We start from the raw sequence: 17,780 nt of genomic DNA, 5'->3' as shown, positions 1-17,780 counted from the left end.
AGCTACAAGTTGACTTGCATTTTTTCTATCCCTGAGATTTAGCATCTTGGATCACTTATTGACTATACCTGCAAGCCCACATATCCACAAGTTAGACCCAATATTGTAGCAATTGTATATTACATTTATCATATTACACCTTAGTAATTGAAGCTAGCAGAAATATACCTGAACGCATCGCATGTTCGAAGATACAATAGAGTCACCGCCAAACTTTATTTATCCCAAAAGAAGGAAGGAAAAATACCGATAAAACCCAAGGGAAAAGAGAAACTAGTAAAGAAGTCATTTATGTAAAGGGAAGGTATTAGCATCCCTCATATCCATGGTACTCCATGGGAACCATTTCGATTTCTCTTTTCTTGGATGGGTGTTACACTCTTCGTGTACCTGAAAAACATAAAATGGGTTAGGAAAAGAGTGCTTGAGGAGGATTGGGAGCCTGATGCCTACTTATTCTCATAGTGTAATGAGAAAGTTAGAGCCTCGTAGTTCGTGGAACCAGAGAAAGAAAGGGGGGAAAAGCAATAAAAGTGCTCTCCAAGGATTCTCATTCTCGTTCTTACGTATCCTCATAGTGCAATAAGGAAGTCAGAACTTCGTAGTTTGGAGGACTAATACTGAAATAAATATATGATCGAGGGTGGTGTTTAAACTAGAAAAGGCTAGAAACTGACTAAGGCGGTGTTTAAACCAAAGAAAAATGATTGTGGTGTTTAAACCAAAAAAGTGGTGTTTAAACCAAAGATCGGTATTTAAATCAGAAAAGAAGCAAAAATGGTGTCTAAACCAAATGAGTGGTGTTTAAGCCAAATGTCGGTGTTTAAACCAGAAAAGAAGCAAAATGTGGTGTTTAAACCAAAAGAGTGATGTTTAAACCAAAGGTCAGTGTTTAAACCGGAAAAGAAACAAAGTTGTGTTTAAACCAAAAGAGTGGTGTCTAAATCAAAGGTCGGTGTTTAAATTGGACAAGAATAAAAAAGGTGGTGTTTAAACCAAAAGGAGATTGGGATGAGAGCCACATGGATATTTGTAGGGTTAACAATGAATTGACTTGAATTGCACTAATGTTTATGAATAGAGGTGAACATTCTGAGCAACTGGGTCATTTATACTGTACCCAAAAAATTCCTAATGAGGATAAGAATGCTCCCTCTCACCATTTCTCTATTGCTTAAGGCTCATGACATGTAAGCCTTGTCAATGTCCAATAAGTTGTTGAAACGGGTTCTCAGGGATGCTCTGTAGGGATGAGGCAGATGACTGATGCATTGACTTAAGCTTGAGGACTTGTACTTATTGGGAAGCTTGAGCTCCAAAGTGACATAGACAAGTCCCATTAAGTGACCAAGAGACTTAGGGTCACTTGACAAAGACAAAGGGAATGTTTATAAAGTCAAAAGGTCTAGTTGATCAAATGGAATTTGATCAAGCTAAATCAAAGGGAATGTGATGGATAAAAAACAATACATGATCATACAAAGACTAGCTCGAGGTCTCATTGTTTGGTAGCCCAAGAGTAAGCCATGTGGGTGCAAAAGTGTACTAAGCCTAGGTCTCATTGTTATGTAGCCCAATAGTAAGCCATGTGTGTGATAATGTGTGCTAACCTAAAATAAATAAATGTGATTAGTAGAGGTATAAAGCAATGAACAAAAAACAAGATCACAGGATCACAAGTTCAAAAGTTCAACAAGTGAACAAGGTGTAAGTGATCAAGAGGTCAATGAGTCCAAGGTCACTCCAAATCAAGCATAGGTCTAAGTCCAAAGTCCAAAGTCTTCAACATCACTCCAAATCAAGCATGGGTCTTAAGGATCAAGTTTATACAATTTATCATGTTTTGATTCATTGATATTGTCAAGCAAACCAAGCATGAGATAATAAGCATAGTCAGGCAATGACAATTTATGTGTCAAACATGTTAGAGTAATAACACAAGTTATACTCCTAAAACATGTAACACAATGATTAAAATAAAGAAGAAAGATAGATGAAGAAAGAGAGATTAGAAGGAAAACTCAAACAATCACAAAAGATCATCTACAAACAAGTCAAATGATCCAAATATATGATACACTGAGGGATAATCTATCACTAATCCAAAGTTTCAAAGATGATCAAATGATCATTCATCAACATGTTTGAAATATTGAAGATTCAATCAACCAAAAGATCATATATGAATGGCTTAAAGTGTTAAAGATAAGATCAACCAAACAATCGCTCAAGCAAAGTCAAAGAGATGATAAAATTTGAATTCAAAATGAATTAAAAGGATTTAAAAATGATTTAAAATGGAAAATAAATAGAAAATTTCAAACCATAAGCAAAACAATGAATAAATGGCTAAGAAAAATACACAAAGTCCCAAATATTACTCATGAATGAATTTCAAAAATCGGATGCAAAAAGGTTTGAAAATGATAAAAAAAAATTGAAAATGAAAATTAAAAATAAATAAAAATAACCCAAAATACAAAAATGATTTTAAAAATTATAAAAAAAAATATATGAGATGCAAAATATTTGTAGAGACTTTGTGCAAAAAATTTGAATCAAATTGAGTTAAAAATGTTAGACGATAGTACCGATATAGAAGGGGGGTTGAATAGAGTAGTTTTTGAAATTTAGCGCTTTTTAAAAATGTTTTCAACGGTTGCGGAAGCACCCTAGATTATAATCGTCTAAACGGTCCGTTGATGGAAAGATCGAATATGCTTGAAACCGAATGGAATAACTACGATAGAGATAATCAACCACTATCTAAATCAATCGATTAACCACTACAATCCTTGACTTCGTTACCTCTAATAATGCTTTAACACAATAAGAGAGCAAGTAAAATATTACTAGATTTTTGTGAGATTAGTTTTATCGAACACTTGGTGAGCACTCCACACCAAGTGTCAGTTTCACTCAAATTGAATGTGCAGAATTTTACTCAGTTGCAATCAAAGTGATTGCACCAATTTTTCGAACAGTTATTATGCACAACAATCAAGAGATATTAATTTGACTATTAATTTCATACAAAAGATAATTAATGTAGAATTTAAAAAGTTAAGAGATAGAGAGAACAAAACCGAATTTGTTGAGGCAGTTCCCTTATCGTCCTCGCTTAGGGTATGTCTGTCCTCAATTCTAAATCTAGAATTGAGATGTTTTTATAAACACATTGCAAAGTCAACACAAGAGAACAAATGACCACCACCAATAAACCCCTAGTGTTGTTGTAGATCCTATTTTATTCTCTCCCCTTGATTCGAGTTGAACCAAGTCCTTCAAGCGCTTCGAACAAACCTCCGGTTACAACTACCTTATTGCAAGAACGCCATGTTCTCCAAAACTTCAGCTCGGCTGATTTCGAATGCAAGTTGCTTGAGCCCTAAGCTTTCTTCACAATCCTCCGGTTACGTTACTTGTTTGACCGAACCCACCGTTCTTCAAACTTTTCACTCGGCTGAACCTGCGAAGCAAAGGTTAGTGCAAAAACTCCATAATTCTTGGAGGACAAAACCCCAATGGTTTTATTAAAGAAAAACCCACACAAAGCCTCAACCTAAACTAAGATTCCACAATCTTATTTGGGTGTTATCACCACAACAATGCACAATGCTCAACAAAGATTGTTATGTGTGATTATTGAGAAATGCAATGAAGAATGAAGATGATGAGCACTTTGGTGTATATATTTCACTTTTCTTGTTGAATGTTGAAGAAGAGAGTCTAGAATATTTATATGATGTATGGACCAAATAACAGACATAACAGAATTATTTTGCAAAATTACATAGCAGAATATTGAGTCCAAGCAGCTACAACTCGACCTGTTCATACAGGTCACTCGTCTGTATGGACCCGACGCAAAATTATTCAAGTAAAACAGGCGATGAGTCGACTCAAACAGGGGATGAGTCGACTCAAACAAAGGTTTTCCAGGGTTGAGTCTGAAGGAGAATTGCGACCCAAAGCGCAGCGGAAATTAAAAATTTTCTCCTTTAGAGATCCTTACGAATGGTCATGATCAGTGATAGAATATTTACCTCTTATGACGGTTGAAACCTTTGGTGAAGATCTCTTCTGACGATCAAAACCCTTTGATGCAGATCTCTTGTGACGATCAAACCCTTTGATGCAGATCCACTAAACGATCACGAACGTTGAACGATGACAACGTCTCTACTCAGTCCACACGAACGGTTTCCTTCAATCTCAGTGCTAGCTGGTACGAATGAAGGCTTTGAGTAAGAGAGAGAGAGAGAGAGAGAAAACGAAAAGAATGCAACCGCAAATTTTGCTTCTGCACAAGGGTTCTATTTATAGAACCACTTGTGTGGACTTCAAGCTAAAAGCCCACTTAAGTGTATTTTGGCCCATATCTTATAATATGCCCAAAATCACTTAAGCCCATGGTACCTTACCATATTTCGTATTCTACTCAAGTACACTGTACCTTACGATGTTCTATAATCCACTTAAGGGCACCGTACCTTACGATATTCCTTAGTTACTCTATCTCTCATCAATCCGTCCTTTGTGTGTGACCCTGTAGGTTTTCGCGGCGTTGGCAATTATATTAAATCATGTATTTAACATAATAAACAGTGAGCGGTATCTAGCAACACATCACTGCTACCCAAGACACGAAAATGTCATGTGATCTGACAAAACCTTCTGTGATAATACTTATGTGTATAATTACCCTTTTGCCCTTATTTCTATATTGAACACAAGGTATAGACCGTGTCATCCTTGTCCAGTTCAATATTGGGCCCGTAGACATTTATCCTGTTATGTAGGATGGGCAAATTCCATCTAGGTCACTCATGTCCCTCAGCATGCTTCGTGGAGTACCCATCAACTGTCTTTATGGTTATCCAGTTACGGACAACGTTGGATCAGCAATAAAGCACTCGACTCCACACCTAGGATCCATAGTGGTTTCAGGTCGAAGAGTGGAATACACTATTATCACCATGAGAATAACTTATGACACTTTGCATAACGTTCTATATAGTATTCTCATAGCGGGTCAATCTGGTATAAATATTACTCCTAATATTCATACCTATGTTTAAGACTTGATAACTCTTTATCCATGATCCATGAGATGTGATCATCAGTCTACAAACATAATAGTCTTAATGCTTTAATGTTATCCCACTTCACACTAAAGCTCGACTACGGATACTTTAGGAATAGTGTCCTTATGTTTAATGTGTTCTCATGATTAAGTCACACTTAATACATTAAACGGACTATCTATTCCAGGGACTTTATTAATCAACCATAGTAAAGAGAATGCCTTTTATTATTCGATACAAGTACCAAAATGTATTGGCCTCTAGGGCTTACACCAACAGAGTCGACCTATGACTCGACCTGTTCAGACCCGTGGCTACATGGTTCAAATGAAAATAGGCAATGAGTCGACGTAACATATGGATGAGTCAACTCATTCAGGTTTCCCAGGATTAAGTCGACCTTTGACTCGACCTGTTCAGACCCGAGAGTTATGCTCCGAGTCATGAGTCGACTCACAGTTCTTAAACTCCCAAAAATGAGTTTTGAGATGTATTTTGACCAATTTAAACCAATCTCTTATGAACCTAGGATATTAACGATGATCAAGTGCATGATTCACATCTATGATATGCTCCTATATGCATGGAAACGTTGATATTATATTTTGAAAATGTTAGAGGATGAATGCATTCTATGATATGATGATACTGTCCAAAGTACACGTTATGGGCGATTAGAGAGGTTTGACATCATTAAAATAAGGACTAGGCATATTTTCCCTCACATACTCCCCCTTTTTGATGATGGCAAACCGTGGCAGAATCGCGTACTTTGATAGACATCCCCCTTGATTTTAGTCATGCCTTCAAACATTCAGCTATTATCCTTCTGCTAAATCAACTATTGTGTTTGTTTCCATTGCTTCTCCCCCTTTGAAAACATCAAAAAGAAACAATGAAACGGTCAACATGAAATAAAGATATTCAGAAGCACTTAGCCAACGAATTTTCAACATATAGACATCAACAACCATGCACATAACATGAAGTCAATGGAAGAAGTATATGAATAAATATTTCACAGAGCAAAAGAAAATAAGTAAATAAGATCGCAATAATTGTTCAACATAAATTTTAAGACAAATAAGTAAGTACAATAACATGCAAACATAGGGAAATGAAAATACATGTTAAATATGATACCTAAGCAAGTTCAAGCATAGAAATGGATCACATTTAGTTCAAACTAGAAAATGAACATCAAGAATTACATAGAACAAGTATATACATATATAGTTGATCAATATAGGTCAAATGGATAGGAACGATATTACCTCCAATGGTGATAGACGACAAGTGCCCTCATATAGCCACACTTATAAATCAAGGAATAAACATGCATAATATATGTCTTTAAACGCGATCCGAGATATCGAGAACACCAAGTTCCCTACGGATATGGAAGAAAGGCTCTATCGCAAGTGGTTTTGTGAAAACATCGGCAAGTTGATTTTTTCTATCAACATGTTCGAAGACAACATCACCTTTCTCAACATGATCCCTAACTAAGTGATGCCGAATTTCAATATGTTTAGTGCGTGAATGTAGTATAGGATTTTTGGTTAAACTGATAGCACTTGTGTTGTCACAAAAAATAGGAATACGTTCAATTTGAACATTGAGGTCGAGTAATTGTTATTTGAGCCACAAAATTTGAGCACAACAATTACCCGCAACAATGTATTCCACCTCGGCTGTTGACAAAGTGTAGCACCTCAAATTTGCACCTACCTTTTGTACATACATTTTCATATTAGGTCATTAACATAACATAGTCCACTGCATGAAAATGTATGTACAAAAGGTAGGTGCAAATTTGAGGTGCTAGACTTTGTCAACAGCCGAGGTGGAATACATTGTTGCGGGTAATTGTTGTGCTCAAATTTTGTGGCTCAAATAACAATTACTCGACCTCAATGTTCAAATTGAACGTATTCCTATTTTTTGTGACAACACAAGTGCTATCAGTTTAACCAAAAATCCTACATTCATGTCCATACAAGTCTCATTTGACATTTCAAAGATCAAGAATGAAGAATTTGAAGTCAGACAAAAAGTTTCCTAAAATGGCAGGTCACCTGTAATTGGAAACTGCCAAAAATAGAAAGTTTTTCTCCTCAAATTTACATCATCATACAAGCTTCAAATGAAATTTTGTCCAACATGGAAGTTGAAGATCTTGCTCTCACCTTTCCAAAAAGTCCAAGAACACTCATTTTTCATTTGTGGTTGGCAAGTTATGATCAAATCATTCTCAAAAATATTTGAACTTCAAAGTGAGATAACTTCCAAACCATTTGGCCAAATTGAGTGAGGTTTTTTGCTACAAGTCATATTTGATATGCTCTATCCAAATCCTTCATCACAATTCACCAAAAATCATCCAATCAAAATGGCCTTTTTTCAAGTGCATTGAATTAAAAAAGGGGAGGTGGAAAAGTGACTTTTCAAATTAACCATTTCCAATATATTCTACCAATTGTAAATGTTCAGAAGTCTCATTTGGGATGTGTTGCCTAAGCCCATTTCGCACTGTAGCACATGCACATGCAATTTGAGTTAATTTCACTAATTAACCAAAACATTTCCATTTGAGCTAAATGTGATTACCACTTCATTAACCAAACTTAAGCTTCATTAATCAGAGTATATATGGCATCATTTCTGACTGAAAAAACCCTAGCCACTATTCACCAAATCAGATTAAAACTTCATTTTCTCTCAAGAACACTCAATTCTTCACTTGGAATTTTTCTGAAAATCTTCAAAGAACCCTTGCTATTGTCCATCGTGCCATCATTCACCAACATTCTGGGAGTCTTTGCAAGCATCAAATCACGACTGTAAGGCCATTTTCTACCAATGTTCTATTGAGCTTCTCACATGGCAGTTCACATTTTGAGTTAAATCAAGGCAGCTGGGCTCCAAATCCATTGTCCATTAATCATTTGGAACATCCAGGCGCATCTATTTCAGCTCAACACGGCCAGAAAATCACTATTCCATCACTGTCCTTCAATCAAGGTAAAATTTCGATTCACACTATTGTCAAAATTATGATATGCTTCTTGAAGGTCTTTCCATGCTGATTGTATTGAAACTTGAATCGTGGAAAATGGTTGCTTATTGAGAGAGATACATTGAATTTAAGTTTGGTTATCAAATGTGTTTGTGCTTAGTTCTTCCTTGTTAGCTTGAATTAATGAAAACTAGGGTTGGATTTGTGATGTACACTGCAAGATGAGTTGATTGGTATATCATTTATTGATTTTGGTTGCAAAATGTTTTTCTGCTGGAAATTTCGTGGATGAACACGTTGCTGTAGCTTAAACCCTAATAATATGAACCCAGAACTCCATTTGATCCTTCAAACCCGTGTTTTGCATGAGACTCCCAGCTTATTGGCCATGAAGCGTATTACAGGACGCCACCTCACTAAGTGAAACGCGGCGTTTCACTTAGTGAGTCCCAATATTACCATAATGCCACTGCCGGTTTTATTATTTAATTAATTCATTTTCTTTTTTCTATTTTATTTCATTTTATATGCCAATCTTCAAAAATTCATAAGTCACTCATTTTTAATCCAAATTGGATGGGATTTTTTGTGAAATGCTCCTCTTGATCTCTAGTTTATTATGGTGATTTTTCCAGATTTTTTGCATGTGTGGATTTTTAAATGTGCTAGGGTTTGTTCATATGTGTCCATTTTGTGTATGCTTTGCCAATTTGCTTGTGAAATGATGATACATAATCCAATGCCTCTCAAATTGTTTGTGCTTAAACTAGACATGTTCATGGTGATTTTGGTATAGAGTTTGTAATTTTATCATTGCTGGTTGTGGAGATATGAGTTTTTGAATAGGGGTGTGACAATTTGTGTCACACCATGCATGTCCAACTTCATGATTTTAATTACCATGCTTATTGAACTTACAATGGTCTGGATTTTTGCATGAAGACACTTGTGCATGTTGAGAATGTGTGTGAAGTTTTCTGGAATTTTTGAATGCATTTTCCATTTGATTGATAATTTCTCCCCTGTTTGACCAAATTGTTGATTTTTGTGACACATGATGCCATATGATTTGTGAAATTCTAATGCTTAATTGGATGGACTTGAAATTTGACATGTGAATTGTAGACATCTTAAAGTTTATCATGGTTTTAGTCCCATTCATTTATCATATGTGGTTTCTGTTTTATGATTAATTGAATTTGGTGCATGTTTTGATGCTTTGTATGAGTTTGTTTGAACTTGCTTTGACTTTCTGATTTTCATTGACCTACTTCCTTTGATCCAAATGAGCTGAAATTTGGTATGCTTATCATGTTGTGGATGATGTTTGATCATGATTTATTTGAGGATTTATTGAAATGTTTTTGATTGGATTTGAGTTGAGTCATTCTGTTGACTTCTTTGAGGTTCTATTTGACATGTTTTGACCTAATCTGTTTGTGAAATGATGATGATGAATGATATGAATGTGAAACCATTTGGGTTTGTTTCTTGATTGATTTGTCTTGACTTTGGACACTTGTCCCTTGCTGTTTTAAATTGGTTATCTCCTTTTGACCCTAGGCTTGTCCTAGTGGTCTTGTTGCTCATGTTTAAGCTTGGTTTTTCAGGTTAAGCAACAAATGCTTCAAAGAGATCAATACAAGTTGAATGAGTTTTATTGTTTATCATGAATTAACTTGTTTGTTTTGTAGGTTGCTTAGCTCACTTGTTATGAGCTTGTGCTTTGCACATATGCTTGACTGTGTTGTCTGTTGGCTTATTGTAGGTGTTTAATTGGCTGCATTATATGGTAAAACACTAGATGGGTACTAATGTCTTGACTGATGTCATGACATGTACGTGTAACTACATTGTAGTTACTGCAGGACTAGCTAACACAGGATTTATTGAATGTCAAACTGGATGATGTGACATTCATACCTGTCAACAGATACTAAGGAATAGAACAGCAGGAGTTCTGTTAGAACTTAGTATTTAAGTGCAGTCTGGTTATCAAGGAAGAACCAGACCTGGCATAAGGCCTACTGACTGAATGTCAAACTGGATGTTATGACATTCATCATTGAAAGCAGCTGCTGAAGATTAGACAGAGTGGTGTTCTGTTATACTTCAGCATGTAACTTAGTTTGTTCTTCAAGAGAATAACAGAACTAACTTAAGGCCAAATGTGTAAATGTTAAGTTGGACACTTTGACATTTATTAATGTAAGCTGTTACTGTAGTATGGTCATTTTGATCATGTACAGGTCAGCAAAATTGTACAGTCTGTTTTCTGAAGAAAAAAAAAACAGACTCAGCATATGGACCTTGATGTCAAGTTGAATGTCGTGACATTCATTCCTGACAGCATATGCTATATTGTAGGTTGTTCAGTTTTCTGTTTCAGCTTTTCTTGGGCTATTCTTCAGGAAGTCAACAGCTTAGAGAAAATCCAGGAAACCAACAACCAAGCTACAATTAAGGAACCTAACAAATAGCATATTTGTTAGCACACTAATATGTGGAAATTAGTTAGAATCCTATGTGGCATTACTTGTGGAGGTCTTGAGATATTTTAGTAACTAAATGTGGAGATATTTTAGGAACTAAATATGGAGATATTTTAGGAACTAAATATGGAGATATTTTAGGAACTAAAGGATTGAAGACCTTGTTTGTAGCAGAAAGTTTCTGCTGATGTTGTAACAGCAAAGGAGAAGTTTGCTGCGATTTCTGAAGGCCCAAATCCACTTGGGTGATTAGGTTATAAATAGCTGATTGTAATCTAGTCTTTGTAAGCCTCTTAGAATGAATTTTTAGGGGTGTGTGTAAGGTAAACCTCCCAATCTGTGGGAAGGTTACCATGTGTCTCTCAGTGGTAAACCTGAGAGTGTTTGTCACTCAAAGCCTGTAGGCAAGAGTGATTATGTTCTTGAATGAAGCTGTGAAGCAAGTTCAAGGTGTTTGCACATTACATTGTATTTGTAGTGATAGGAATGGAAACTGGAGGTTTCTATCTAGGAGTTCCTAGGTATAGATTGCATTGGGTAGGGATTAAGTGATGAGTTGTAAACGGGGGAGTTTAACTCTGAATTGATACTACTAATAGTGGATCTTCTTCCTGGCTTGGTAGCCCCCAGATGTAGGTCATGTTGGACTGAACTGGGTTAACAATTACTTGTGTTTTTACCTTTTGCATGTTATAATTTTGTCAGTTATAAAATAAGGTAAACCTGTAATGCTGTAACAGATGATGTTCAAATCAATGTTGAGACATCATGCTGATAACTATGGAAGAAAACAACAGAAGTGAGTGCTAGGTTTGATTTCTGTTGAGTCCTTCTTCCTGAAGCACAAAACCAGGGGTTCATACATTCTAGAGTGACATAGAATGAGATGTAGTGACATCTGTGAACCTGTGCATATTAGTACAGTGGTTAATAACTATCTTGCTGTATTAGTTACAATGTTAGATCAGATGTCATAACATCTGAATTCTGACTACACCAGAATTTCAATTGGTATCAGAGCAGGCATCCTGTTCTGCTTCTGGATGAGATCCATGGGTGATACTTTCTGGTATCTTGCAAGGAGTTATGTTAGTACTGATGCTGGAACCTGAGAAAGGTTCTGTAACTTCCCTGAATGGTCCCTTGAAGTAGGTGGATGGACTGTTCATGACAGGAATGGTGTGTACCTATCTCTGGAGGGTGGCAATTGGCCTGTGTGTGGGACAGCTGTGCCAGTATTGAATCACATTCAAACTTGGTATGGTCTTGGAGGCTGATCTGGTGAAGTGTGTGTTCATAGGTTGAGTTGTATTATGATTTCCGCTGCATAATACCTGGCAAAACTCAAACTCTGATGTTGTTTCCCCTCATGTGGATGAAAGGCTGCTGTATTCAAGATCTCATCATAATCTACTGAAGATGTCAAAGATACTTGAGTCCCCTCAAGTCCACTCATCATGACGTTCTCACTTCAGGATAGTAAGAATCACTTAATCACTGATTCTTTTACTCTCTTGAGTAGGGTGTATGAAGACCTTGAAGACCTTCAAGGAAGGTTTGTTCCAAGGAGGTGGAACTAATGTTCTATGCGTTGTTAGAACATGTTATTCAACAAGTATGCAGCTACTGGTTGAAGAGCAGATGTTTTTAGGTATCAAACAAAGGGATACTTCTGTTTGGAACCTACTCCTGACCTGGAAGAGGAGACATCTGTGTGTGCTAAGTTGACAAGGGTAGGGTCAACTGTGTGTGAGCTCAAGAAGGTCACCTTTAGAAGTCTGATCTCTAGAAGTTGAGCTGGTTGAGATGTGACTTGTGCAATCTCCTGCTGTTTGGCATATTCCTGTTGATTGATCAGGGTTGGATAGCTGTTCCCTGAAGTACTATGTTGTGTTGGAAGACAAGTCTCCTGGATGTTAGTAGTCAATAATGGGATAACCTGATTGCTATACCATTTAAGAGGATTGGAACCATGAATCTTGTTATTCAAACACCACGTTTCAGAAGTGGCAGTTCTTTCGAGGAGTGAGAATATGAAGATTCAGAGGTTAGTTGAGGTAGTATGCTCTGGCAATGCATATTTACCATTGACTGGTGCTGTTTTGTACCACTAGTACTTATGGTCAGTTGGAGTCTGATTGGTGTGATTGGAGTATGTATAGGTATAACTCATAGAGTTAGTTGCCACTGGTAGGGATGGTGTATGTCAGGTTGAGACATTTATATACAATGCATGGTTATTGGTGTGGAGTTTCCATGATTGTTAAGTTGAGGGGGAGTTTTGGTTAACCTCCTCACGTTTGGTCAGCCTAGGGTCTGGTTAGCTGTTAACCTGTGTCACATGGGTTCTGGTGGTTGTGTGACACATTTGCAAGGAAGAATTCATCTCTCTCATTCCTAAGGGTGAATTTAATCTGGGAAGACATTCAAAATTGTCTAGGTGCTTGCAAGCAGAAGATGTTGACACAAGAAGAGTACTTTCAAAGTATTCTTATGGTGGAAGTATCTGAAAGGAAAATTGGGAAAGGATTTAAGATCAATGTCTGCTTGTGCCAAGTACAAGTGTGTAATTGATTATCCTTGGAGCTCAAGATAACGGATGTTCTTAAAGATGTTGGAACATCACTTCTTCAAGACCCTGTGCAGAATCACAGGAAGGATAGTACATTGGCTTATGATCTATCTCTTTGGTGGCAGCAAAAGCATATGATCTCTGAAATGGTTTCCTGGCAAGAAACATGTTCAGCCTTGGCATGTACAAGAAGAAGAAGACATCATAGTCTTGATGGTGGTTACTTGGATCAGTTTATTTCTGATCTAGGTAAGGAAGTGCATTAGCTTATGCACACTGTGGAGTCAAGAACAAGTGGCAGCAATCTTGACATCATGGAAACAGCCTTGCCCTAGGATGTGAAATCCTTGGTAGAGCTGAAGGGTTAGTGTCTAACTGGTCCTTCTGAAGACTCATACATCAGAGTGTTTGATGTCTTTGGAGAAGAAGCAGGGATTCATCAAGGTGTGAGCTTGGATGACTTAACTGCAAACCAGCAGGATGGAGGTTGTTTACTCAAACTTGGTTCCACAATCAAGTCTATGAGAACATTGAACTCTTGTTCTGTGAAGGGAGGAAGCTCTTTCAAGTGGCAGAAGAAGGAGCTGAATTCAACAGCTAGATGTCAAAACACAATGTTGTGACATTTGGTTCAACATCAGACTCTTAGTTGGTGAAGTGGCACATCAACTTGAGATAGAAAGGTCTACGGGGCTGTAGATTGGATACTTCAAAAACTTGAAGTTCTAGTCTCACTTGGAAGGTCAGAATATCTTTGGGAGAAGTCTGATAAACTTGGGGAGGTCAAAAAGCAGCATTTGACCTTTTCATGTGAGAATTCATGAAGGAGGTAATCAACCAGTGGCATTTGGTCTATCTCAGGAGTGAGTTCGAAGAATCAAGATAATCCATATGGCAGCTGATTATTCTTGAGGAAAGTCTGAGACAAATTACTTTTGAGCAGAAAAGTAGTAAGTTGAAGACTAAAGGAGGTGTTTTCTATTCATCCCTTGGAGCTTGTGGTAGGAGTTCTGAGCTATCTATGGAAGATTATCTCTTGTAATGGGATGAAAATGTATATGTCCCAATGTATGTCTGGGTTCTTCTTGATCAACCCGGTGACTCAGTGATATCTGAAGACTATCAGATGGTGTGCCTTGTCCTGTTATGAAGGATGTCCCAGCTGATGTTAGAACATCTTGTGAAGTGGTCTTCTGTTCTGGTTAGAAGAGAGATTGACACAGAGTGTGAATGTGTTCAGCTAAGAGGGTTGAACAGAGGGTGTGCTCTTGAAGACATGAAGATGCGTCTTATGTTTTCCATTCATCAAGTGGTCTGGAGTCTCTTTGAATCAGGAAGTATGTGAAGGTCCAACTTTGGGATGTTGGATATGCCCATGTGTGATCTCCAAGCTTCAAGAGGAGAATGGGTTGTTCATGACAGGGGGAGTTTTGTCCTTGCACTGCAAGTAATCATCAAGCTTGTGGTCTATGTGTTCTCAGATAACAAGGTTTGGAAACCTGTTAGCTAGTGGGATAAAGTTGGTATGTGTCAAGGCTGAGTGAGCAGAAGAATGTCTGACCGGATGTCATGACAATATGGAAGCATATGCCAGTAGGACATTCTGGCTGGTACAGGTGCTGGAATTACAGCAGCTGTTATTTGATGAATGCACAGATTTAGGGGGAGAAGAAGTACCCTTGTGCATGTGTGTATTACTAGTAGCCATAACTAGTAAGTGTTTTTGCTCCTGCTGCTGACTAAACTACTATTATGTGGTTTAAACTGCTGATAGTTTGCCTTGTTAACAAAAAGGACAGAGTATTCACAAGATGCCATGTGTGATGTCTTAACATAAGATATCTTATGTTCCTGCTGGAGTTCAAGAAAGTGTTAATGCAGGAGTGGATCAAGATGTCAGACTCAAAGTCTTGGAATCTGATATGGCTGTACCTACTGTAAAGCAAAAGTGGGTGATTACTTGATCGAAGCTGTGAAGCAAGATCAAGTGGATGTGAACTTGGTTGAAACTGTGAAGTAAAACCATGTCTGGAACTCTGTCAGTGTGCTCTGGCTATGTTGCTGACTTTGGCAACATTTTTGACAAAAAGGGGGAGTAATAACCACCAATACCCCTGACAAACAGAGTGGGTCTCTCATGACAGATCTGAAGATTCCCCCCCCTGCAACTGATGTTGAAGTTTAGGTGAAACTTCTGATATGTGTGTGCTGCTATGTGAAGTTTTTATTTAACTTCCATGTGTGTGAGTGTGCTGCCACTCTGAGTATATTAGCTAGGAGTATTCCGCTGCCATGAACTCTGTTATGGGGATCAAAGTGTTTTAGCCAAAAATTTGCCAAAGGGGGAGTTTGTAGGTGTTTAATTGGCTGCATTATATGGTAAAACACTAGATGGGTACTAATGTCTTGACTGATGTCATGACATGTACGTGTAACTACATTGTAGTTACTGCAGGACTAGCTAACACAGGATTTATTGAATGTCAAACTGGATGATGTGACATTCATACCTGTCAACAGATACTAAGGAATAGAACAGCAGGAGTTCTGTTAGAACTTAGTATTTAAGTGCAGTCTGGTTATCAAGGAAGAACCAGACCTGGCATAAGGCCTACTGACTGAATGTCAAACTGGATGTTATGACATTCATCATTGAAAGCAGCTGCTGAAGATTAGACAGAGTGGTGTTCTGTTATACTTCAGCATGTAACTTAGTTTGTTCTTCAAGAGAATAACAGAACTAACTTAAGGCCAAATGTGTAAATGTTAAGTTGGACACTTTGACATTTATTAATGTAAGCTGTTACTGTAGTATGGTCATTTTGATCATGTACAGGTCAGCAAAATTGTACAGTCTGTTTTCTGAAGAAAAAAAAAACAGACTCAGCATATGGACCTTGATGTCAAGTTGAATGTCGTGACATTCATTCCTGACAGCATATGCTATATTGTAGGTTGTTCAGTTTTCTGTTTCAGCTTTTCTTGGGCTATTCTTCAGGAAGTCAACAGCTTAGAGAAAATCCAGGAAACCAACAACCAAGCTACAATTAAGGAACCTAACAAATAGCATATTTGTTAGCACACTAATATGTGGAAATTAGTTAGAATCCTATGTGGCATTACTTGTGGAGGTCTTGAGATATTTTAGTAACTAAATGTGGAGATATTTTAGGAACTAAATATGGAGATATTTTAGGAACTAAATATGGAGATATTTTAGGAACTAAAGGATTGAAGACCTTGTTTGTAGCAGAAAGTTTCTGCTGATGTTGTAACAGCAAAGGAGAAGTTTGCTGCGATTTCTGAAGGCCCAAATCCACTTGGGTGATTAGGTTATAAATAGCTGATTGTAATCTAGTCTTTGTAAGCCTCTTAGAATGAATTTTTAGGGGTGTGTGTAAGGTAAACCTCCCAATCTGTGGGAAGGTTACCATGTGTCTCTCAGTGGTAAACCTGAGAGTGTTTGTCACTCAAAGCCTGTAGGCAAGAGTGATTATGTTCTTGAATGAAGCTGTGAAGCAAGTTCAAGGTGTTTGCACATTACATTGTATTTGTAGTGATAGGAATGGAAACTGGAGGTTTCTATCTAGGAGTTCCTAGGTATAGATTGCATTGGGTAGGGATTAAGTGATGAGTTGTAAACGGGGGAGTTTAACTCTGAATTGATACTACTAATAGTGGATCTTCTTCCTGGCTTGGTAGCCCCCAGATGTAGGTCATGTTGGACTGAACTGGGTTAACAATTACTTGTGTTTTTACCTTTTGCATGTTATAATTTTGTCAGTTATAAAATAAGGTAAACCTGTAATGCTGTAACAGATGATGTTCAAATCAATGTTGAGACATCATGCTGATAACTATGGAAGAAAACAACAGAAGTGAGTGCTAGGTTTGATTTCTGTTGAGTCCTTCTTCCTGAAGCACAAAACCAGGGGTTCATACATTCTAGAGTGACATAGAATGAGATGTAGTGACATCTGTGAACCTGTGCATATTAGTACAGTGGTTAATAACTATCTTGCTGTATTAGTTACAATGTTAGATCAGATGTCATAACATCTGAATTCTGACTACACCAGAATTTCACTTATGCTGTTTGTTTTAACTTTGTGTCTGGTATACTAATTGTGTTTGACTGATTTCAGGTACATTAGTTGCTAGTAGTTCTTTGTGAACTTTGCTTTGCTTTGCTTGATAGCAATTTGCATTGAGGTATAATTTCCTTACTCCATGTAGTATGGAAGACCTGGCCTGTTACTTGGCCAGGCACCTGTCTGAAGTCCTCCTTAAGAGGCAATGTCTGTGTTTGTTTACATTTGTCCTTGTACATACTCAAAGACCTCCTAAGTGAAGAGGCATTGGCAGATATAAGGGATGTGCAATCCATCCCCTGCTATTCTGTGTGTCATCTGCTTTGCTCACACCACTGTGTTGATGCATTGCAGATACCAAGCCAAGATCATTGTACATTGTGTCAGTCATATGTGTAGAAGGGTTCCCACTTTTTGAACCCACACATTCTTGTCTTAAGCTCTCCCAGGCCAGGGATAAGAGCTGTGAAGTCTCATCTTCACTCACCTTTCATCAGCTTCACCCTAACTCTCAATGTT

The sequence above is a fragment of the Lathyrus oleraceus genome, chromosome 5, assembly GCF_024323335.1.
Source record: "Lathyrus oleraceus cultivar Zhongwan6 chromosome 5, CAAS_Psat_ZW6_1.0, whole genome shotgun sequence".
NCBI classification, from domain to species: Eukaryota; Viridiplantae; Streptophyta; class Magnoliopsida; order Fabales; family Fabaceae; genus Lathyrus; species Lathyrus oleraceus.
The sequence above is the reverse complement of the archived record's forward strand: the minus strand, read 5'-3'. Positions refer to the sequence as shown.